Genomic DNA, 24855 nt, shown 5'->3' with positions numbered 1-24855 from the left:
GATGATTGTCTGCCAGCAACACTAAACTGAGGAACTCCAAGAAAATAAGGATCGGATCTGTCTGGTAGACATTGTGTTCCCAGAAACTACAAAAATACCTAGCACAAAATGGGCCCTCCATTAACATTGTTAAATAAGTGTAAACCTTTTAAAGTTAAGATGTTATATATTTCATTCCAAGTTAAATTAATTTTCAGTTTACAAACCAGTAAGAATTTTACTTTATTAAAAAAATTGGTAATATAGATCTGGGTGAATATATAACTTGTTACTAATCTTTAATCCCCTCTTTTTATGTACATATCCCCTTTGTAAAGAATAGCTTTATATTGAATAAAAGAAAGAAACTTCTTTTATAAGCCACATATACCAATTTGTAAACATATTTTGGTACCTACCTAAATAATATTTTAACAATAATTAAACTCCTGCACTGCAGCAGTCAAGCTGGACCATATGACCTTGAAACAGGGAAGGGAAAATAAAGATTGAAAATCATTTTTATTGCCACTTCAGCATAAAATTAATTTGGGCTTATTTTTAAATTTCATCACATTTCAACTATAATAACCATAACCATAATAATTATGGTTAATTATTATAATATAATAACCATAATAAATTATGATATTTATTCCTTTTTTATAATTCATTTGAAATATTTAATTTAGCACTTACCATGTGTTAGTAACTGTTTAATGTGTTGGTTCCACAGTGAAAAACACAGCATAGCAATCTTAGAGTAAATATATTTTAATACGAGAGAATGTAAAGAAGAAAATCACAAAACAGTGATATGGGCCCTGAAGAAAATAAATGGGCTATAGTGAAAATCCCATATATTTTAGATTGGATGGTCAGGGAAGTTTTTTCTAAAGAGTGATATTCCAGATGAGAACCAAAGAATATGAAAGAGTGGGAAGGCAAGTGGAGCTGCAGCTACGAATTTGGCTTGTTCAGGGAGCAGGATGAACCCAGTGTAGCTGGAGTACTGTAAGAGGGAACGATGATGGAAATTGACACCAAAGAGTAGGCCTGGTGATTTCATTGAGACTCCTGTGGGCCATGTGGAGGAGCTTCAATTTTACTGTAAATGTGTTGGGGAAACTTAGGAGATTTGTAAAGAGAGGAGTGGTAAGATCTGAACTAGGACATTTCAAGATTTCTCTATGATGTGGAGAATAGATTGTAAGGAAACATGTAGAAGCTGATATATTACTTAGGAAGCTCTTGCAGATGAGGGAGGATAAAGCTGTTGTCAGAAATAATCTTGAAAACAGAGTTGCTAGAATTTGGTAATGGGTTATTATGAGATAAGAAAGAAGAGAATCCCAAAAAAAATCTAAGTTTGGCCCAAATAACTAGAAGAATTTAGTGTTGTTTACTGAACTGGGGAGACTAGAGATGGAGTGGGTTATGTCACATAGGTATTTATTGTATGAATCTGAAACTCAAGGTGGAACTCAGGGCTAAAGATATATTCAGCAGACTCACTGAGATGTGGATGGTATTTACATCTTTGAAGCTGGATGAGCTCACTAGTGAGTGAATGTAACTAGAGAAGAGGAGAATCCTAAGAACTGAGCACAGGACACTCTACCCTTTGGTGGCCCAAGTTACTAGGAAGATCTAGCAATAAGATGGAGAAGTTGAAGCTAATGAGGTTGGAGAAAATCAAGAGTATGCTTTTTCTAAAAAGCAAGCATAAAAAAAGGTTTCAAAGAGGGAACAACCAACTGCATCAGTTAGGTTGTGTAAGAGAAGGAACACAGACTGAGTTTCATAATTTGACTGGAGCAATTTCATTAGAGTTGTAGAGGAGAAAACCTAATTGGGATTGAACTAAAGGGAAAGGGAAGAGAAGTAAGTGGATAGAGGCAGTAGGTAAAACGCTTCTAAGGAGTTTTGCTACAGAGGGGAGTAGATAAATGGGCCAGACCCGGAGAGGATTCAGATATATGGGTTCAGGAAAGTTTTTTGTTATTGTTGTTTTGTTTTTAGTAAAAAGATATATTGAAGCATATTAACATTTTGATGTAAATGATCTTAGTAGTACATGAAAAAATAAAGAAAATGCATAAGGGAAATACTTGAGTAGTCAAGAGGATATTTAGTGTAGTACACAGTGGCCAGATGTAAGAGCAAAATCCATACATTCATTGTAACAAGAGGAATGGAAACTTGAACTGGAGGTAGAAAGAATAAGGTATGTGTCTCCTGGTTGCTACTGTTTTATCACTGAAATAAAGAGTGAAGCTATCATTTGACAATGGGCAGAATTGAGGCAGAAGGTTAGAGGAAGAAAGTGGAAAATAGTCAACTCAAGGATTTAAGAGTAATGATAATAGAATTGCTATGGACATTTAAGGACAGCTTAAGACTTGCTTTCATGAATAAAACTGAGACCAGACAGCATAAGGATGCATGTGTGTGTATGTGTGTGCACACATGTGCGCATGTGTGTATTTTGCCATTTTAAGTGCTCAGGTGAAATCAAGAATTTTAAAACACTAGTAGAGATGAATCCTTTCTAAATAGTCATGGTGTGTTAAATGATTTGTTAAATATTTTGACTAATACTTCTGGATACAGGCAAGCTATAGGTAAAGAGCATGTTAAACCTAGGTTTGGACTTTATTAGGAAGAGATGGCTGAGGTAGAAATTCACAAATCTTTTAGACGTGAATAAAAGGACATGATTTTCATAATGGACAATAAAATTTAAGTCCAAGAAAATAAGTGAGGAGATGAAGAAATAACAAATAGTGAAAAAAACTGTGGGTGAATAGGTGAGGTCCCCTATGGTGTCAGTCAATTTTTAGAATGGGATCAGTGTAGGTTGTTTGCAATATGGTCACAAAAATTATTTTCAGCTATGTGTGTATAATCCTTCGCAGTGGCTTTCCACTATACCCATGGAAAGTGGGATCTGTTTTCTCACCTCTTGAATCTGGTCCCTCTTTGTGGGAAGTTTTTTTTTTTTTTTTTTTTTTTTTTTTTTTTTTTTAAATTTTATTTATTTATTTATTTATTTATGACTGTGTTGGGTTTTTGTTTCTGTGCGAGGGCTTTCTCTAGTTGTGGCAAGCGGGGGCCACTCTTCATCACGGTGTGCGGGCCTCTCACTATCGCGGCCTCTCTTGTTGCGGAGCACAGGCTCCAGACGCGCAGGCTCAGTAGCTGTGGCTCACGGGCTTAGTTGCTCCGCGGCATGTGGGATCTTCCCAGACCAGGGCTCGAACCCGTGTCCCCTGCATTAGCAGGCAGATTCTCAACCACTGCGCCACCAGGGAAGCCCCTGTGGGAAGTTTTGACCAGTAGAATGCAGTGGAAATTATATTGTGTGACTTCTGAGTTGAGGTTCAAGATATCTCATGGCTTCTGTATTTGCCCCCTTCAAACACTGCTGTCCCATGTAGAAAAGTCAGGGGATGAGAGATCACATATAGAAAGAAACCAGCTGACAGCCATCATTAACTACTAAGACAGTTGCCAGCACACAGAATTATGAGCTAATAAATTGCTATTTGAAACTATTACCTCTTTGAATGCTTTTGTCACATAGCAATAAGTAACTCATACAGGGGCATTATTAGAGTATTTAAACTAGAAAACTAAAAGATAATAAGTTGTGTTAATTACTGCTCAAATTTAGTGATAGCCCATCTGAATACTCTGTTACATAAAGACTAAATATTGGGACTTCCCTGGTGGCACAGTGGTTAAGAATCCTCCTGCCAATGCAGGGGACACGGGTTCGGGCCCTGGTCCGGAAAGATCCCACATACCGCGGAGCAACTAAGCCCGTGTGCCACAATTACTGAGCCTGCGCTCTAGAGCCCATGTGCCACAACTACTGAGCCCACGTGCCTAGAGCCCGTGCTCTGCAACAAGAGAAGCCACCGCAGTGAGAAGCATGCTCACTGCAACCAAGAGTAGCCTCTGCTCACCACAACTAGAGAAAGGCTGCGTGCAGCAACGAAGACCCAACACAGCCAAAAATAAATAAATAAATAAAATTTAAAAAACAGACTAGGGCTTCCCTGGTGGCGCAGTGGTTTAGAGTCCGCCTGCCGATGCAGGGGACACGGGTTCGTGCCCCGGTCTGGGAAGATTCCATATGCCGCGGAGCAGCTGGGCCCAGTGAGCCATGGCCGCTGAGCCTGCGTGTCCGGAGCCTGTGCTCCGCAACGGGAGAGGCCACAACAGTGAAAGGCCCGCGTATCCAAAAAAAAAAAAAAAAAAAAATTAAAAAAAAAAAAAAAAACAGACTAAATATTAACTTTCAATTTAACTTGTATAAAATAAAAGGAAGAGATAGGAAAGAGAATATAGTTAATATATAGAATATAAACACAGATTAAAGACTGAAGCTTGATATTTTGTTTTTGTAAACACTCAGAGAACTCAGAAGAAATCATTGTGTGCCGTGGTCCTTGTATTCCTCAATACCATCGAACCTTCAAGAGCAGAACCATTCGATCCTCCCAAAGCTCCTGCAGCAGTTGGCACTTGTCCAAAGCTGATCACTGTTAATTGTTGGTTTAGCTGTGCCATGGGTTACCAGCATCCCACTTCCCACTGATGAGGAGCTCAACCCACTTTCAACTCCGAGCATATGACCAAACCTATCCCCAAATTCCATCCTTGAGTGGCTATTTTGGAGGGCCATTCTTCAAACCAGTTTCTGTGTCATACATGTCCAGGAAGGAGACAGAAACCACTCCAGTTATTTGAATAGAGAAAATTTAAGGAATTGTTCACTAACTAAAAGGAAAAAAGGAAATCTCTGAAGTATAAATGTAGCAACTACAGGAAACAGCTAACACCCCCAGAGTTGAAAGAACACAAGAAAGATACTGAATTCCTTTAAATTTAGAGGAAAGGGCCCTAACAAGCTAATACTCAGACCTCTGAGGAGTAGGTCCCGCTCAGCTGGTGTTGGTATTTCCAAGCTTGGGGGTCTCATAAGGCTGGAATCTGACCTCTAAAAATAGGGCACCAAGTTAATCAGTGCTTGTCTCTCTGGGAGTGAGACACAATAAAGCTGGTTATTCAAGCTTTAGAGAAACTGCAAACCAGATTCAGCCACTGGTATAGGAAGAAATTGTTCCTGCTTGGGTAAATAAACATTGCTCAGTGACACAGGAATCACAAGCAGATAGGAAGCCCACAGGATGTGAGAAAAACAAACAGGAACAAGCAAGTCTTTCTTTCTGCTTCAGGCTTACAATCTTTCTCCAGAGCAACTTTTTGGAAGAGCCAATCATTGAACCAGCTGGTAGAGAATAAATGTGTTTCACAGATTTCCAGTTTAAGTATCACAAAATAGTACAGAAGGGGAAGTTTGGAGCCAATAACTTAATAACTTGAACAAAGCCCAGATAAAAATAAGAAAGAAAGAAATTAAGGTTGAAGAGAAAAGTAAGAGTCCAGGTCCAATATTAGTAAGGGTTTAGTGGTATAACCCCTTCACTTTAGGTTGGTACCACATAGTGCTGCAGCCTAAGATGCAGAAATAGAAACAGCAACAAAAAAAAGATTGATTATTACGGGGACTGCGGCCCAGGGTACAAGCATCTCAATCTATAGAATTAAGTTGATTCCAGATTCTTATATCCCAAAGGCACCAATAAGAGACAAATATAAATGTATGTGTAATATCATAGACATTGTCATTTCTACAAACAATTTTTAATATATTTTTCACACAGTAAAGATTAACCAGGCTATGACTAAGATCTGGTAAGGCTATAAAAAAATTATAACTCAATAATGAAAAGGCAAACCACACATTTTTTTAAATCATATATGTATTGCCAATAAGAAGTCGTAAGAGTATCCAGCATAAATCACAATTGGATATTACAAGGTATGCACAAGAAAAAGTTAAAAATAATGACTGAAGACAGCAAATGTTGGTGATGATATGAAGCAACTGGAATTCCTTTACATTCTGGTAGGAAAGTAAAATAGTTCAACCTCTTCAGAAAATCTCTGGCAGTTTCTTACAAAACCAAAGCATACATTTCAAAGTCTAGATATTACCCAATAAAAATGATAACATGTCTACAGAAACTTGCAGACAAATGATCACAGCAGTTCTATTCGTAACTTCCAAAAAACTGAAATAGCCCAAGATCTGTCAATAGGATAATGGAAAAGCCATCATATATTCATATAATTGACTACTACTGAGTAATATAGGAATAAACTAGTGATACACGTAAAAACATGAATGAAATTCAAAAACATTATCTGAGTGAATGAAACCTTCTGACACAAAATGCTGCATACGGTATTGTTCTATTAAAATGAAGTTCCCTAAAAGCCACAAAAAATATTTGGTGGAATAAACTGGAACATATTTTTATCTCAGAAATGGGGACAGAGATTGACTTGGAAAAACTATGAGGGAGCTTTTTGGGGTAAGAGTAATGTTGCATACTTTGATAGGGGGTTGAGTTACACAAAACATCCTTTCCCAAAAAATCTTCAAGTGTACAAATCTATTTTATCATGTCATTTTTATACCCAAAATAAACATATAAATATTAAATTCTAGTTTTCATATGTATATCAAAAGTACTATGTAGTAGAGTTATGATATACTTAATATAGTTTGAAATAAATCCTAAAATAGATTGATAGATGTAAGCAGAATGTAGTGAGTAGATATGTGATAGTTGATCAAGCAAATAAATTAAAATATTAATAGTACAATATTGGTGGCGTGTATATGAGTATTCAAGGTAACAATCTGAACCTTGCTCTGTGTTGAAAATTTACATAGCAAAAATGTTGTTTAAAAAATTTGTACAGAGGAGAAAAGTAAACAAGAACATCAACTAGCAGGACAAACAAGTGATAAACACTGGCTTACAGGTTTCAAGACTGTGAGAGATCTTAAAGTGAAAGATCTTAAAGAGCTATGCTTAAAACATGCAAGGAAATAAAATGAAAACTAATAATTTCATCAGAGAACTGGAGGGTTTGGTTTGTTTGGTTTTTTTAGCATTTTTATTGGAGTATAATTGCTTTACAATGGTGTGTTAGCTTCTGGAGGGTTTTTTTAACTAGCATATTTGAAAGAAAACGAAATAGACATTCTAGACTGAATAAAAAACTCAGAAGATGGATTCAATGGCAGATTTGACTCAGCTGAAGGGGAAATAAGTGAATGGTAAGATATATCATAAGAAAATTCTCTCTGAATTAAGTACAGAGGTAAATTAAGTGAAAAAAAAATTCTAGGGAAAGAGAAGATCTAACCTATGAGAAGAAATTTGAGCAAAAACAATGTTTTAAAAAAACAAATAAATGGATGATAATTTTCCAAAATTGATGAAAGACATTGTTAGACCTTCGAAGAAATCTTCTTCAAACCCCAAGGAAGATATGTGCAAAGAGAACTACACTTGGGCACGTGTTACTAAAACTACTGAAAATGAAATACCAAGAGGATATGTTAAAATTAGAGGAAAACAACAAGGCAAATTGCCTTTAAAATACTTGATACTTGACTCCCTTGAAAGGCAAGGAAAGGAAGGCAAGGAAATGATATCTTTGATAAAGGTTAAAGAAAACACATGCCAATGAGTGAATTAAAATAGCCATTTAAAAGACAGCATTAGCACACTGAAAGAAAAATATAAATTTTTAGAAGGAAAATACATAACATATTCAGATATATAAGTTGACAAATGACTGGTAAAATGTGTACCATGTAAAAGTAAACAAGAGAACTGAAGTAGCTATGCTAATATTAAACAGAGTGGACTTTAAGGCAAAACCATTTCTTGAGATGAAAAAGTGTTCCATAGTGATAAAACTTTCAGTGAAACCTGGGTGATAAAATGAATTACTCTTAAAATATATAAAGCAAAACTTAACATCAGAGAGCTAAGTCTATAATCACACTTGGGAATTTTCCAACATTTCTCTCAGTTAAAGTATATACGAAGTCAACAAGGCTATGAGAAATTTGAGCACCACTGAAAATCTGGACCAAATGGAGATACACAGAAAACTACACTCCACATCTAGAGAAAGCATATTTTTCCTAGTAGACATAGAACATTTATCAAAATTGATCCTATACGAGTCTAGTAAAGGAAACAAATTTCATATGATTTAAATTATATAGAATATGTTCTTTGACCCCAGACAAATTAAACTACAAATCAGTAACAAAAGAGCATTAGAAAATCAAAAGTAAACAATACACTGTTCAGTAATCTAAATCTAAATGAGTACTCAATATCATTAATCATAGAGAAAATGCAAATTATATTTCTAATGACATACCACCACACCACATTAAAACTTCTGTAAGTAAGGACTCACAATATCTGATGAGGATATGCTTTGCAGCAAGTGAATCAGAATGGGGTGGGTGTAAATGAGTACAACTGTGATTAACAGGCCAATTGTTTGGCAGTATCCACTAATGCAGAATATACACATTGTTTTCACCCAACAATTCTATTTCTGGGTATATAAGACTGCATAAGTGCACCAAAAGACATATACAGGAATGTACATTGCAGCACAGCTCATAATGGCCAAAAAATTTAAACAACCCAAAATTATGATATATTCATACGATCACATAATATACATATACAACAAAACTGAACAAACTACAGCTATATACACAATGTAAATGAATCTTACAAACTTAAGGTTGAGCAAAACATGTCAGACATAAAGGAGTACATACAATATGATTCCATTTGTGAAAATCTCAGAAACAGTAAAAATTTGACTGAAGTGATAGTCAAAATAAGGATTTCCATATTGGTGAAATGGGGGAGTTTGTTGGGGGAAGTAGGGTATGGGACCAGCATGGAGGAGAAAGAACGTCCAGAGTACAGGATATTTTCTATTTTCAGATCTAGAGACTGTTACATGGCCTTGTTTACTGTATGAAATTTCATCTATGTGACAGTTTTGTATGCATCTATATTTATGTTATAATTTATTTTCCTTTTTAAAAAAGTAAAGTTGGAGAGAAAGGAGTGGCATATGTAGACCTACCATGGATGTATACAGCTTGATATAAAATTAGTTTTTCAAATTTACCATGTAGGAAATTCATCACCCTTCATCCAGTCCTTCACCTGTAGTACATAGGCCATCTAACAGTTGCCAGACAACATTGGCATATTCAAAAGTGCTTAAGTGACCGGTATTCCAAAAAAGCTAGAAGGTCAGGATAAAAAGATGGCATAGTCTGAGACATCTTGACTTTGAGGCTAGTGCTGAGAACCATAAGTTTCAGAAACAGATGGCAGCTCCATTCGGGTAATAATTCTCACCTGTCCTGTGAGCAGTGACCAGATTGGACTTAGGCCATAGAATAAACCTGTGGTTCCCCATCACACCATCCTTACTTCCATAGCACCTAAGTTCTTGACCATAATAGTCTTTCAATAAGTGTTTGTTCATTTGAGTTGTGTATTTAAAAGAAATAACAGTTCTGACTAGAATTTTCAGGTCCTTCACGGTTGTCTTCTCAGACAATCAGATGAAGTAAAGAAAGTTTAGATGAACAGACACTTTTCTTTCTAGGTGGTAAAGAGTCTAACAAAATATTTAATTGATTGGATGACGTGATACTTTTGTATTGTAAATGTGCACACGTGAAAACATTATAAGTATTATTTTACCTGTTTAAAAAACATTATTTTCTATACTCTTAAAGACAATTAATTTTCATTTAAAATTATTTGTTAAGTCTTTTGAAATTATGTAGTTTCATTCTGGTGGTCTCCTGGCTGATATTCAAAGACTTTCCTGCCATTCTGATCTTACCAGCCCCAAATGCCCACTGCTTCAAACCCGTGATTTCCATGATAGTCGAAATTGTCTATGCTGTGTTACCCAGCAGTTCTCTGTTTCCCAGGCAGTATCTGCTGCTGTGAAGGCTTCCCGCTTGCTTCCCTTTTAGCTACCTATCTCCACATGTGCCTCTACAATATGTCCTCATCCTTGCAGTGCTAGGTTAAATTTTGCCTGCCCCAGGAAACTCCCTCATTCCTCAATCTTCTCTTCTACCTCACCTACTACAATCATAATTGATATCTTATTTCCACATGTTGCTCTAGGAACTTAATTGGTACATTATTATTAAATATTTTTCATAGCTTCTCTTTTATTAAAGTTACTTACGCAAGTTGTTTTCTGCATTTCTAAATCGTGAACTCCTAAGACTTACGTTAGTTAACTTTCTATTTCCCCCTGCTCCAGAGTGCTTCTCCATTGTACTTTAGCATAAAATTTGACTAAACTTCTTTGGCTTAACTCAGTTGAACTTCTTACAGTCCCAAACTTGTATATATTTTTGATTCTCAGGAAGTTATAATGCCTTATATCTACATCTGTCATTACACATCTCTATTTGATTTTTTTCCCCATTTCTTTACTTGACAATGTTACAGTTGGCCAGGAGCCCAGTTACTGAGAGATCTTCTTTACCAACATATGGCTGTATCTGAATGAATGTGCTGGACTTGCGTGCGCTCATTTAAGTCTAATGAGGTCCGCAGAGGTGACTGTATGACTCATGACATGAAGTCATTTTTCCAATTAGCATTCTGACAAATGCATTAGAAGGAGAACCCTTTCAATAGATTTCCACAGCTGCTGAGGGGATCAGGTGTCAGAAGATTTTCAGCTTTGTTCTGCTGTTCTGTTCAAATAACTTATTTTTACCCAGACTGCCTCTTGATGCAGCTGGTGGTGATCATATGTCATCTGAGTCTGAGCCCAGTTTAAAAATGGTCCTTGTTACAGTACTATGACTATAGAAATTTTTAAGAAGGGTCAGCTATAACTTTTGACTGAGTCATTCACCTTTTTTAAAAAGTGAGATTATTTCCATATAGTATAATACAAAATAATTTTAAGAACTACCCCATTTCTGAGGCAGTGTAAAATACGTATTAACAAGCATAATAAAAAGGGGTCAAGACACTTCTGTTATCCTGTAACAACACCTAATTCCACTTTGACCTTTCACCACCTTTGTATTTAAAGTCAGAACATATGTTCTCCTTCAGATAAAAGTGTTTCGAAATCAATAGCCCTTCTCCAAGCCAATCAAACATCACAGACTTATAGGAATTCTTCTGTGAGTGAAGCCCTGGGGTGCTGCAAAGAAGTGAAGGGGAATACCACTGAGGGAATGGTCTCAATTCTTCAATGTTTACACTTAAGGATGTATATTGGTACCTTGGAGAAACTTGAATTACATACTTAAAAAGAGGTAAATTCCTCTTTTGTTTATTCTTTTCTTTACTATATAAGTTTTAGATGTACAGCATTCTAATTTGACATCTGTATACACCACAAAGTCATCCCCGCCTCAAGTCTCGTTACCATCCATCACCATACAGCTGACCCCTTCACCCATTCTGCCCACCCCCCCCCTCTGGTAACCACTAATCTGTTCTCTGTATCTATGAAGTTTTTTTCATTTTATTTTGTTTGTTCATTTGTTTGAGTTTTATTTTGTTTTATTTTTTTAGATGCAACATATGAGTGAAATAATATGGTATTTCTCTTTCTCCCTCTGACTTACTTCACTTAGCCTAATACCATCAAGGTCCATTCATGTTGTTACAAATGGCAGGATTTCATTTTTTATGGCTGGATAGCTGTGTGTGTGTGTGTGTGTGTGTACACAGACATTTATATATCTCACATCTTCTTTATGCATTCATCTGTTGACAAATACTTAGGTTGTTTCCATATCTTGGCTATTGTAAATAATGCTGCAGTGAACATAGGGGTGCATACGTCTTTTTGGATTGTGTTTCTGTGTTCTTTGGATAGATATCCAGAAGTGGAATAGTGGAGTCATATGGTAGTCTTATTCTTAAATTTTTGAGGACTCTCCATACTACGTTTTATAGTGGCTGCAGCAATTTATAGTCCCACAGCAGTGTATGAGGGTTCCTTCTTCTCTACGTCCTCTCCAACATTTGTTGTTTCTTGTCTTTTTAGTAGTAGCCATTCTAACAGGTGTGAGGTGATATCTATTGTGGTTTTGATTTGCATTTCCCTAATAATTAGTGATATTTAACATCTTTTCATGTGCCTATTGGCTATCTGCATGTATTCTTTGCAAAAATGTCTATTTAGATTCTTTATCTACTTTTTAACTGGATTGTTGGTTTTTTGTTGTTGAGTTATATAAGTTCTTTATATATTTTGGATATTAGCCCTTTATCGGATATATGATTTGCAAATATTTTCTTCTATAAGATAATTTCTTAATGTAAAATTTCCTAACAATTAAGAACTTCTAAATTATCTGCAGCACTTTGAACATCCCTAAAGAAATTCCAAAAAATGAAAAATAATATTAATAAGTTTATTGGCATAAAAGATAAGCATAAATGCAGAAGATGGGGAATTAACCAACTTTTAGAAAGATGTGATCCTCAGAAACAAGCAGAATTTTATTTCCTTGCATCTGTCAATAAGAAAATGGCTTCCAGTGCACTTCTACAGAAGAATGCCCACATTAAATTTAATTCTACCACTGGTCATATCCTATAGGCATTTCTTTTCAGACATTTCAGGTTTTTGTTTGTTTTGTCACTAAAATCATATTTCAGGATATTTGATGATGATCTAGTGGTGAGAAAGAGTTGCCTGCATTATGTTCCCTTTTCTTAGGATTTGCCGCAATGCTATAGGCATTTATTGTTCTAATTATTCAAATACTACAGTGCCCATATGTAGAAAAGGGAAATCAAATTAATCAATATATTCTTTATGTACTAATATGTGTTATCCAGAATTAAATATGGGATTTAAATTTAGAACTACTGTTTCCTATTAAAGATGTTAAAATGCACTTGACCCTTGAACAGCACAGGTTTGAGCTGCATGGGTCCACTAATAGGCAGATTTTTTTCAATAAGTACATATTGTAGCACTGCAGTATCTAAGTCTGGTTAAATCTGCAGATGCAAAGCTGCAGATACAGAGAGCTGACTATAAAGTTATATGCAAATTTTCTACTGTGCAGATTGTCAGCCCTCCTATTGCTTGCGTTGTTCAAGGGTCAGCTGTACTATCTACTGCGATCTTGCTTCCCCTAGAATAAAACAACTTAATCAATTTTTAAAAATCTGTTTAAGAATAATTTAAGGATTATCATTCATCTGGTCCTATTATAAAGAAGAAGATTAGTAATTCCACTGAGAACAGAAAAGAGGAAATATAATAAATATGTAGCTAAAAGAGTTTTCATTAAGGAAAGAATAGAGCATACTTTGAGCTCTATTTTTCAAAAGAGTATTCAGCTCAAGCTTCATTCTAGAAACAAAAGTATGGTTGTCACATTGCAATTCACATCTAAGACACATGGTTATTTCTTATCATAAGGCATCATTAATGGGTCAAGGGCTTTCTTGACTTTTATGTAATCCAGACTGTATTCAGGTATGATGAAATACTATACCGTTGAAGCTGTACTTGAAAGTATTGAAACATTTTCTGATAACAAAATCAGTACATCAAGATTGACAAACTATAACCCACAGACCATATCCAACCAATGCCTGTTTGTGAATAAAACTTTATTGGAACACAGACACACCCATTCCTTTAGGTATTGTATATGACTGCTTTCTTGAAACAAGGGCAAAACTGAGTAGTTGCAACAGAGATCGAATGGCCCATGAATCTGAAAATATTTACTATCTGGCTCTTTACAGAAAAAGTTTGCTAATGCTTGAAATACATCTTTGATTTGTCTAATTGCTGTGTTGTGAATAGAATTATCTTATTAAACTTAGTTAGACCTAATTATTAAAGGACTATGGCCACAATATCAAAAGTTACCATTCTGCCTGTGTAGGCACACACAAATAGCCAATTCATTCATACCATTTAAGACAAGTTGGAAAATATATCAAAAGGAAAGTTAAAAATAACATCTTGTTCACCATGGTTCTTATGAGAAAATTTGTAAATATCTTTCAATACTAAAGATAATAATGGAATATAAATTTGGAAATCTTTGAAATATTATGTAGGTTCCTTGAGGTTATTCAATTTTAGACATGTATGCATACATTTCATTACTTTTATGTGGTATTTACTCTTCTGTAATGCTAGGTGTAAAACAAATTTTTGCACCTATGAAAAATATGGTGGTTTGAAAAAATCACTGATAAGTTGAACATTTTCTCAGAAAGAATGTTTTCAATGGTAGGATAAACACTTGGATAAGGACTCACTGCCTAGAGAGAGATCACACTGAAGTAATAAACATCCATGTCTGTCTGTCACCCAACATAGACCTGTAGGAACTCTCCCTTGACTCGATTTTAAAAGAAAAATTTACAGAACTTGCTTTTTCCTAAAGATGTAGAGAGCACAATATAACTTCAGGCCTCCAAGCCTGAATCAGTAATCTGGTATCCCCTTTAGAGTAAACCTACTAGTAGCTTTAGACATTGTTTGAAATAGGAGCAGGAAGGTCTCTGAGAAATTATTTCACAGGAGCCCAGTCTTTGCAAGAAAGGGGAAAAATGTAAGCTTTTTTCCCAAGGTGTAGTCCTAGAAGTTAGTAAAAATGTAATTGGGTTATTGAAGTAGCAAAAAGGAGAACTCAGTTTAGCCCATTTAAACACACGCATGCGCACACACACACACACACACACACACACACACACACACACCTATTTTTAATTCTGCCTAGAAGTAAAAGGTCTCATTACCCAGGGAGAATGAAGCTACTTCAGCTTATGTCTTATCACTGGCTCCCCTTCTCCCTGAAGCTGTCCCAGCAGAGGCAAAGAAGTGGCTTTAAATCTGAGTTTACTGGAGAGGAAAACCTGGGCAGTGCGGCTAAACTAGACGGAATTTAAGATGATCTACACTTGTCGGTTTATCTTATAAGTGATTCTCAGTAACATAGAACAGAAAAGCATGTTCAAAATGAGCAAGACAAGATAATGAAATGTAAATTTAAAGACTTAGAGTGTTCATTTTGTGTACTAATGTGTAGACACAAGACAAAATAAGGATAGAAAATGATTCTGGAGTAAATTTTTTGTATAAACCAGTTCAATTTAAAAAATAGGAATTGAATACTGCAGTGTTACAAATTAATTGGATCATAAGATTTTTGTTTCTTTTCACTAACACATGCGCACAAAGAAGAATAACGCTCTCTCCGTAGAATGTAGTAACTTTTAGATCTCTTTCTGATAAGAACCTTGACATTAAAAGAAAAGCCACTCTGGCTCCAGAAACCTAGAACAATAAAGGTGCTTCAGTTAGCCACAAAGCAGTTTACTCTCATATTTCATACAGAAGAAAATGATACCTCCATTAAATATAACAGCAAAAAATTAAGAAGAAAATAATAAAACAGTTGATTAGAGCAGCAAACATCTACTGTGTTCTGGAAGGTCCTAAGTGAAGGCTGGATGCTTTCCTCTGGCTCAGCATGTGGTGTAGACGCTTCCTTTTTATCACCTCAGTCCTGTCCACAACATTACATTAGGCCAGGCAGTAAGACTAGAATTATTGAGTGGTTTTATGTTTGCAATTCTGGTTGTTTCACTAAATGCTTTTTAACGAATACTTTAATGCACTTCTTAATCTATAGTTTCTCTATTTCATATTTTCCCCCACCTAGAGATTAATATTTAAGTAAGAAACAGTACAATTCTTTTAACTGCCAGGTTTTATTTTTAATTCCCTTAGTTAAATATTAATTTTTAAAATAATTATCCTTAGATTACTGTTAAAACAATATTCTTATAGTCAACATTCCTATGAAAAGGATGACTTATTGGAGGAAGTGATGAAATTTACTAGTACATTAGAGCAGGTATGAATTTTGAAATGGGTTTTACTTATGTCAGGAATACAATGCAAATGCAAATATTCCCCTGTGTAAAATAATAGCAGATGAAAGGAAATGAACATAAACTACTGATTCGACTGATTGCAATCAATGCTAGTAAGGATGTAGAAATAGATGGTTTAGAAATTTTCAAGAAAGTTAAATGATACTAATCCACTGTCTTGAGTTATTTAATATGTCTTCAGTAGATTCACATGCTGATGGACCTTAACTTATATCCTATAATTGATGTCCTGTTTAAAATACATAGTTTATTACTTCTAATATTGAAAAAAGTTAGTAGAACAATTGCAAAGTAATTTTTCAAACTTCTCATTTGTGTTTTAATTTTTGTGTATTCCACTTTATTTCTACAACCCTCCTCTCACTTATCAAAGGTTGAAGTTGGCTTCTGAAAATTAGTAGAATAGCATACCTTGAACACATTTAGTTAATAGGCTATTGTGTTCTTTAAAAAATTCTTCCTAGTTGCATGACATGTTTTACAATTACAGTATTAATAAGAAAAGGTAATACATTTTGGCTAGTATAATTACTATTGATTTGCTTTCACTTTTCAAATATACTTTCAAAGTAGGGCAGTGCTCTGGTGCTACTTCTTTATCAGGTTTACAGTCATTTTTGCAAAGTGATTTTGATCTTAGTCACGACTGTTCAAATAAAATGGATTGATAATCAATAGAAGAAAATTCTATATGAATTATTTTGATCTATATATTGGTTTAAGTATTTGTCCTAATAGCACACTCTCAAAGAACATATCTGAAGCCCATGTTTCATTTTTTAAAACTGTACATTAGGAAAGTAAGATAGAGTTTGTGATATATTTATGAGGTGCATAACTTTATACTGAGTTGTAAATATGGCTTGTGTCTGGCTTCAGAATTCCTTGCTTAATCATAATTAGATGCATTCTTAATGATGTACATATCCCAGATATTAACACATACACTAAAAAGTAATGAAAAGAGGTGTTTTTTTTTTTTTTTTAATGTGATGAGCATTGGCAGATGGGTTTTGGGAAGTGTGACCAAATGAGTCCAGAAGAATTATTAAACAATGGGAGATGACAAAAGAGGACAGGAAAATAATATTCTTTCCCCCAGTGAAATTTGACTGCAGTTATTTAATGGATTTAAGCAATTGACAGTATAGGATTTGTATAAATTCCCCACCTTCTGGGACCATTCATTAAAAGGAATTACAGCCTTATTTTTTTGTATGACATGGTTTACTTTTCTTAAGCATGTTCCAAATCACATTATGCTACTGCTTAGATTACAGTAAAAAGTTTACCTTGCTTTGACCAAATATAGACAGTGGGATACATTTCTGAAATATTTCTGGGAGTGCTTTCCCCCTTGTACTTTGTCCCTAAAAATGCCCTAAAGGGCCCTACAAAAGGGCATCCAGTACAGGGGTCTGGGTGGGCTGAAATCCAGTCCATATACCCAGTCCAGGCCGTGTAGCCTCTCATGGGGCTCCACTGACTCAAAGGAAGGGAAACTTTTTCTCTACTAATAATCACTGTCCAATTACCAAGCATTGTATCCAGAGGACAAATCCACTGTATGGTTTCTATTGCATCTACCCAGAGATGGTGCCTTTTTCTGAATTGCTCAGGTATGACATAGAGATGATGGTTATCACAGATGACTCAAGTGACTAAGCAGTGTGCATTGCCAAAGGGAAAGATGGAAGGCACACAGAAACCCAGGGAGAAGTAAGAAGTCAAATGATTTGATTTTGGATTCAAAAATAATCTTTGAAATTCAAGAAAGATACTGTAGCTTTGAGAGCAAAAACTTTGATTTTATGAGCCTAGTCTTTTTGAGTTTCAAAAGGCTAAGACCTGAAGGATCCAAAAGGAGATAGAAAATATATTAGATGGAAAGCTGAACTAACCAAGAAAAGAGGTAAATGTTCCCATGTTGAAAGAGAAAGGGCTTACTTGAAGGGAAGAATAAAACTTAGATGCTAGTAGGGCCTTGATAAGTTACTTCTAACTTGCCCTCCCCTCCAGGCTCTAGTTTTCAGACTAGATGAAAAATGGAAACTTAGGATATTTGGGAGTCCTAAAAAGAAAGAAAACATGTGCCTTGACTTCCAGAGCAAGCATAGGGATATGACAAGCCTTGCAGAGTTCCAAGGACACCCAGATGCAATACAGCAGGTATAGAATTGACATGGTGATAATGTACCTCTTCACAGGTGAGTTTAAATAGACTCCCTACCTTCCTGCATCTACCAACAAACAGCTTTATAGAATATTCAAAAATTTTTCTGCGGCTCCGAGGCAGGCATCAAAGGGGAGAAGGGGGAGAGCTGGTGGACGTGAGGAGGTGTGAAAGACTATGAAAGAGGTTATAATCTCTGAGGGCTTAATGCCAAGACACCAAACAGGTAATTCAAATAGCTTGACCAATTCTAGTTGGGTTAGAGCTCGAGTATAAAAACAACTCAGCAGATGCTTCCCTGCAGTAGTGCCTGGACTCTATTTTAGCCAAGAAGAATTGAGGGGCCTCCCTGGTGGCGCAGTGGTTGAGAGTCCGCCTGCCAATGCAGGGGATACGGGTTCGTGCCCCGGTCTGGGAGGATCCCATATGCCGCGGAGCGGCTGGGCCCGTGAGCCATGGCCGCTGGGCCTGCGCATCCGGAGCCTGTGCTCCGCAACGGGAGAGGCCACAACAGTGAGAGGCCCGCATACCGCAAAAAAAAAAAAAAAAAAAAAAAAGAAGAATTGAGATGGGCATAGAGAAACCCATTCGACTGTGAAATTCTAAATCAATTACAAATTCCTCTATTTGGGCTTGGGATAGTCTTAAATTTTATTATGGATTTAAATGAAGATAGTTGCATTTTATAGACATCCAAGTTTATGGACTATGAAAATCCATACTCTACAAAAGGATATAAAAAACATGGCAGAAGAGAGACCTATAGAGTATTACTTTTAAAGTCACCATGTTGTTTTTAAACAGCCATTAAAATATTATTTTATTTTTCAAGGTCCCATTTACTTATAATATTGGGGGGGCTCCGATTTTGTCACAGTTTATTCATTCATGATTGCAACTTGAGGGACTTTGTCAATTAGCCAGGCATATCTTCACATATAAGGTGAGAAAGATGAATTGAAACAGATGAAGTGAATTGCTCAATTTGTGGGCTAGCAGGGCCAGAATTTAAGCCTCTAGATTAAGACCTAGTAATGCCCTTTCCAATTTTTTTTTCACTTTCCATGTTAAGTGTCAAAACTCATCTTAAATTTCTAACAAATAGCTCTACCTTAATACAACTAGCAAGTAAAGACACTGGCAAAAGTAAATCATTTGTCTGAAAACGAGAGCCATTGCTTTGGTTTATTAACATCAAAGAAACAGGGATTAGCAACAATACTGGTTTATATATGGATATAAGTATATGAATATTTATCTATATATTATAGGTATGTGAATAACAAATGCATTTTGGCAAACTCACAAATATTTATATCTTTCAATCAATGTTAGTAATATTTTTCAAGGTTAAGTGTTGGTTAAAAAAGCAAATGATCCTAATCTTCAATGAATCACACTATCACAGTACATAGATCGAGATAGAGGAACCAAATTCTTGTATAGCACTGTCCCAATGTGTAAAATGAAACATGGCCTTAGGAATCATCACTGCATATTTTAGAAAATATAATCTTTTTCCTTGAATGTATTTGGGTAGTAAAATCATTTAATTATAATGTGTGAATGTGTATATAAAGACTTCAGTGAGAACACAGAATCTCTCAGAAATTTCACCTAAAGTGAGATTGTTGATAAAATACAGGGCATTTTTATGCTGGGTGTGAAAAAGCTGACTAAAATATTTACGTATTAATATCCCTTTGCGAAGATCACTGTTAGCTCATTGGCCTTAAATTATTCACTAGGTTCAATGGTTATTATTTTTGGCTGCTGCAGTCAGACCTTATAAATACATTTCTAAGGTCACACACACTACTTTTCATCTAAATCTTTCTCCTTCATTTCTCTTTTAAAACTGAACATTAAATGAAATTATCTGACATTCAACCTTAGTGAGTCAAACACTTTTATAGACCACAAATGAAGCTACAAGGATATATTTTTTAATATTATTCCAAGGGTGATCTAGAAGTCAGGAAATTGGGGATTTTAGTATCACCTTTAATAAATATTTTTTAAATGACAATCACAACAGTACTTCTTTTGTTTGAGAACAAAAATTATAATATCAAAACACAGTTTCCAAATAGATTTTTTTTAGATTACTCAGGGTTCATAAATTTAGATAGATCCTTTATCTTTCTGGTTAACACCTTTGCACAACAGATATTTTAAAGAATTCTGTCCGTGTTTCTAGTTGGCTGTTGACTGAGCTTCGGTATACAGCTCTCTGGAATATGGGACTCCCACATCACTGTGCAGCTGGAAAGACCTTTTTATTTTGCCCCACTCAAATTTTACTTTGCTTTGAATTCAAACACAGTAAAGGATACATTCTCTCACCGTCGGGGTGCAAGGACCTGCCGAGCATATCCTGATTCAGATCAAAAAGTCAATGTAGAATTTAGAAACAAGTGTCCCTTTGGCCTAAGAACAAGTTTGGGAGCCCAGGAGATGAAACTAAACTCTTGACCTGCGGTTGATCTTGGAAAAATCAGTTCCCGTTTATGTTTCAGTCAGGTTACCTGTAACATCAAGTAACCTCGTATTACCAACCACAAGGGAATTTGGTCAATGAACTGTATTTCATCCTAGATAATGTGCAGTACACTTTTCAACTCTTGCTGATTTGGGCATTCTCTCTGAGTCAAATGCTGTATCATTTTTCTCTGATTCTTCATGCCTCTAAATGTTTATGCCTGATTATGATGCACTTTTTTTCCTGTTCAACCCTCCAATTCTTATTGAATCATTAATTCATTAGACAAGTATTTATGACTGCTCACTAGGTAGTAGGCATTATATTAACAATGCTTCTAAAGTCCTTTCCAGGCCCAGAACAAGGCCCTCAAACTTGTAGAAATGTTTGCTTCTCTGATTCAATCCCATTTCTATTTTGAATGTAAAGTTCTGCTTCAGTGCCTCCATCCAGGCCTCACATTGACCTCCTCTCCTCTTATTTTCAACTGCCCATGGCCACCCTCTCAAACTTCTTCCTTGGCTCATGAATCTCATTTCTGTTTTCTCTTTGGTTCTCTAAAGAGCTGTAAGACTCTGGCTACCAAATGAATAGGCTGCATTTTAAGGCATAACTTTAAAAGAATGAACACTTGGTGGATGATAAGAATTTATCCTAAAAGAGAAATTACTAACATGTATTTTGGAAAGCTGGCAGTAGACACAACATCTGTACAAGTGACAGTGGTAGGGTGTCTAGAAGGCAAAGTAGTATTTTAATTGATGTATATATAAAAGGTTACAACTGACCATCAGTGTTTGGTTCCCACTGGGAGAAAAGATGTATTACTCAATTAAAAAGCAGTATAAGGGGAGACAAGACAGAATGGAATCTAGAAATCCAAAAATAGGAAGAAAAAAGAGGGAGAACATGGGAGTAAATTCAACAAATAGTTATGGAGCACCTACTTTATGCTAAGCCCTGAACTGTGTCCTGGAGATACAGAATGAATAGCCAGAGAATTTAACTTCAACTTGAGTGTCAGAAAATGCTTAACCTTAAAGTTAAAAATTCTAAGTTAACAGACACTTTAAAAGGATTGCAATGAATGGATTGATTTTCTCTGTCAATAGATTTTCATGTATTCATCCATATCTTGGATAAAATATCTCTCAATAATATCTAACTGCATTTACTCTGATTTTATGATTATCAAACAACCACATAATTCATAATTATCATCCAAGATACCATAAATTGTGAAGCAGACACCTTGGACCACAACACAATTATTAGTAGAATTATATATTTTTATAGTTAATAAATTAACATGCTGACTTATGCATCATAACTTTTTGTTAGTTAGGCGAGAACCAGAAATCTGTGCTGCAGAGACAATATTCTATGCGGATCCCGAGGAGAACTGTCTGGGCAGCCAGCAGGGCTCACTTTCACTCTCTGCATTCTCTAATTTCACTGTTGAATACTCGGGTGCCATAGAGACTGAGCACTCCTTTGACAGGTAACATATCTTGCAGGTAAAGAGAGCAGACTCTCATACCAGACCACTTGAGTTCTCATTCTTGTTGTACCATCTAAATGCTCTATCCCTAGGAAAATTAGTTGACCTTTCATTGCTCCTGTTACCTCATCTGGGAAGGGGGATAAAACATTACTTAGGTCTTTGGGCTATTGAGAGGATTAAATGATGTAATATATGAGTTATTTTAGAACATTCCTGTTTATAATATTCAGTTACTGTTGGATTTATTTACTTCAAATATTGTTTTCAAGTCTCTCTCTCCAGTTTTCATATAACCAATTTTTATTTATCCTTTAATGCCTCAGCTTATTTTGTGAGATATATAACAAAGAGTGAATATTATACATTTATAGAGGTGAGCTCCTTAACATTGGTCTAGGAAATAGTTTTTGACACAAAAGGGAAAGACAACAGAAGCAAAAATAAACAAGTAGGACTACATCAAACTAAAAAACTCTGCTCACCAAAGGAAACCATCAACAAAACGAAAAGGTAACCTATAGAATGGAAGAAAATATTTGCAACCTATATATCTGATAAGTGGTTAATATCCAAAATGTACAAGGAACTCATACAACTCAATAACAAAAGCAACTGGTTTAAAAAAATAGGCAAAGGACCTGAATAGACATTGTTCCATAGAAGGCAGGCATTCAAATGGCCAACAGGTACATGAAAAGATGCTTAGCATCATAATCATTAGTGAAATGTAAATCAAAACCACAATGAGATATCACCTCACATCTGTTGAAATGGCCATCATTAAAAAGACAAGAGATAACAAATGCTGGTAAGGATGTGGAGTAAAGAGAATCCTTATAAACTCTTGATGGAAATGTAAATTGATACAGACTCTGTGGAAAACAGTATAGAGGTTTCTCAAAAAATTAAAAATAGAATTATCATATGATCCAGCCATCCCATTTCTGGGTGTATATCTAAAGGAAATTAAACCATTATCTCAAAGAGATATCTATACTCCCACGTTCATTGCAGCATTATTCACAATAGCCAAGGTATGGAAGTAACCTAAGTGAAAAGGTTTTCATCTTTGTCTAATCTGCACTTTAACCCATCCTTTCAGTTACTACAAAACTTATACTTTCTTTCCTACAAATTTGAATTCATTCATCTTCAAATCTACATGGTCATCTTATATAGTGCCATTTTGCTTGTTCATTTTTGTGACTCCATCTTGTAGTTCTTTAGAGGCTTTCTTTAGACGTTGTTTTATTTTCTGCATTTGTTCATTTCATCACAAGAGATCTTTGGGGGTATAACTATTACTTCCCTCACTGTATATTTGGTAATTGTTTTTAATAGATTATTTTTAGAGCAGTTTTAGGTTCACAGCAAAATTGAGAGGAAGGGACAGATTTCCCTTATACCCCCTGCTCCCACACGTGCATAGCCTCTTCCATCATAAATCCCCCTCCAAAGCGGTACAGGTGTTACGATTGAGTACGCTGACACATAGTACTCAAAGTCCACAGCTTACATTAGGGTTCACTCTTAATACATTCTCTGGGTTTGAACAAATGTATAATGACATGTATCACCATTGTAGTATCACACAGAGTAGTTTCACTGCTTTGAAAAATCCTCTGTGCTCCTCCTATCCATCCCTCCCTACTTCTAACCCCTGGCAGCCATTCACGTTTTTGTGTGTGTGTTGATATTTTAATGTGAACTCTTATTTATTTATTTTAATCATTGGGAATTCTCAAGACCTAAACTGGGGATCCTTTCCTGCAGACAGAATTTGTGTTTACCTCTGTCGGGAACAAAAAGGATGCTGCCAACATGGGAACCCTCTAGTTCTCTTCAAGGGCACTGGTTTGTGGGCATCTCACTTCATCTCTTCCTTATTGCAATTGCATCAAGACTGACTCTCCATATTGCAGGGCTAATATGGGCTCTTTCATCAGCTGCCCTGCTTTTCACATCTGCTCAAAGCTCTGTGTTATAGTTTCAATTCAGGATTTTGTTTAGTTGCGTTATCCTTGGAAATTTCCCTTAATTCTTTCAAGCCCAGCAGTTGGTTAAAAGTATGGTTTTCCAAGACTATGGTACTTTTTGGTTTAAAGTTCTATCCTAAGCATTTACTCAAATCCACTAAAGTTTTCTTCAGCAGTGTCTAACCTACTTAACCCATCCATTGTGTTTCTAACTTCAGTTATCATGTATTTCATTTGGGAGTGTTATAAATGGATCTCTTTAAATACCTGATGGTTCACTTTTGATAATCACTTGTCTTCCCTAATAGTTTCAGTGCTTTCTTTTATTTCTTTACTCACATGTAAATTTACATTACATTCTGTATTTGATGCTGCAATTATCCGTATACTTTGTGGGTTTGAACATGCAGTTTGAAGAGTTTGCTAAATTCTCACTTATGTGGCTTGAGACCATATGCTTTGTGATTTTTTAAAAAATTGTGAACTCATGTTTCTGGGAGTTTTTTGCGGTACGCGGGCCTCTCACTCTTGTGGCTTCTCCCGCCGCGAAGCGCCTGTGCTCCGTGGCATGTGGGATCCTCCCGGACCGGGGCACGAACCCATGTCCCCTGCATTGGCAGGCGGACCCTCAACCACTGCACCACCAGGGAAGCCCTGGGAGTTTTAACTGTAGGTAAACTTTGCCTCTTGATTTTGAATTACGTTTCTCCAGGGAGAAGTTATGCTGAGTTCTTTTGGAAAATAGGGCCACTCTCAACCCAGGACTACTTTAAATTAAGGTTTTCACTAGATATTTATTGAGGTTCACAGGTAGGCAG

Source organism: Mesoplodon bidens (genome assembly GCF_964165515.1).
Source record: "Mesoplodon bidens genome assembly, chromosome: 9".
NCBI classification, from domain to species: domain Eukaryota; kingdom Metazoa; phylum Chordata; class Mammalia; order Artiodactyla; family Ziphiidae; genus Mesoplodon; species Mesoplodon bidens.
The sequence above is the reverse complement of the archived record's forward strand: the minus strand, read 5'-3'. Positions refer to the sequence as shown.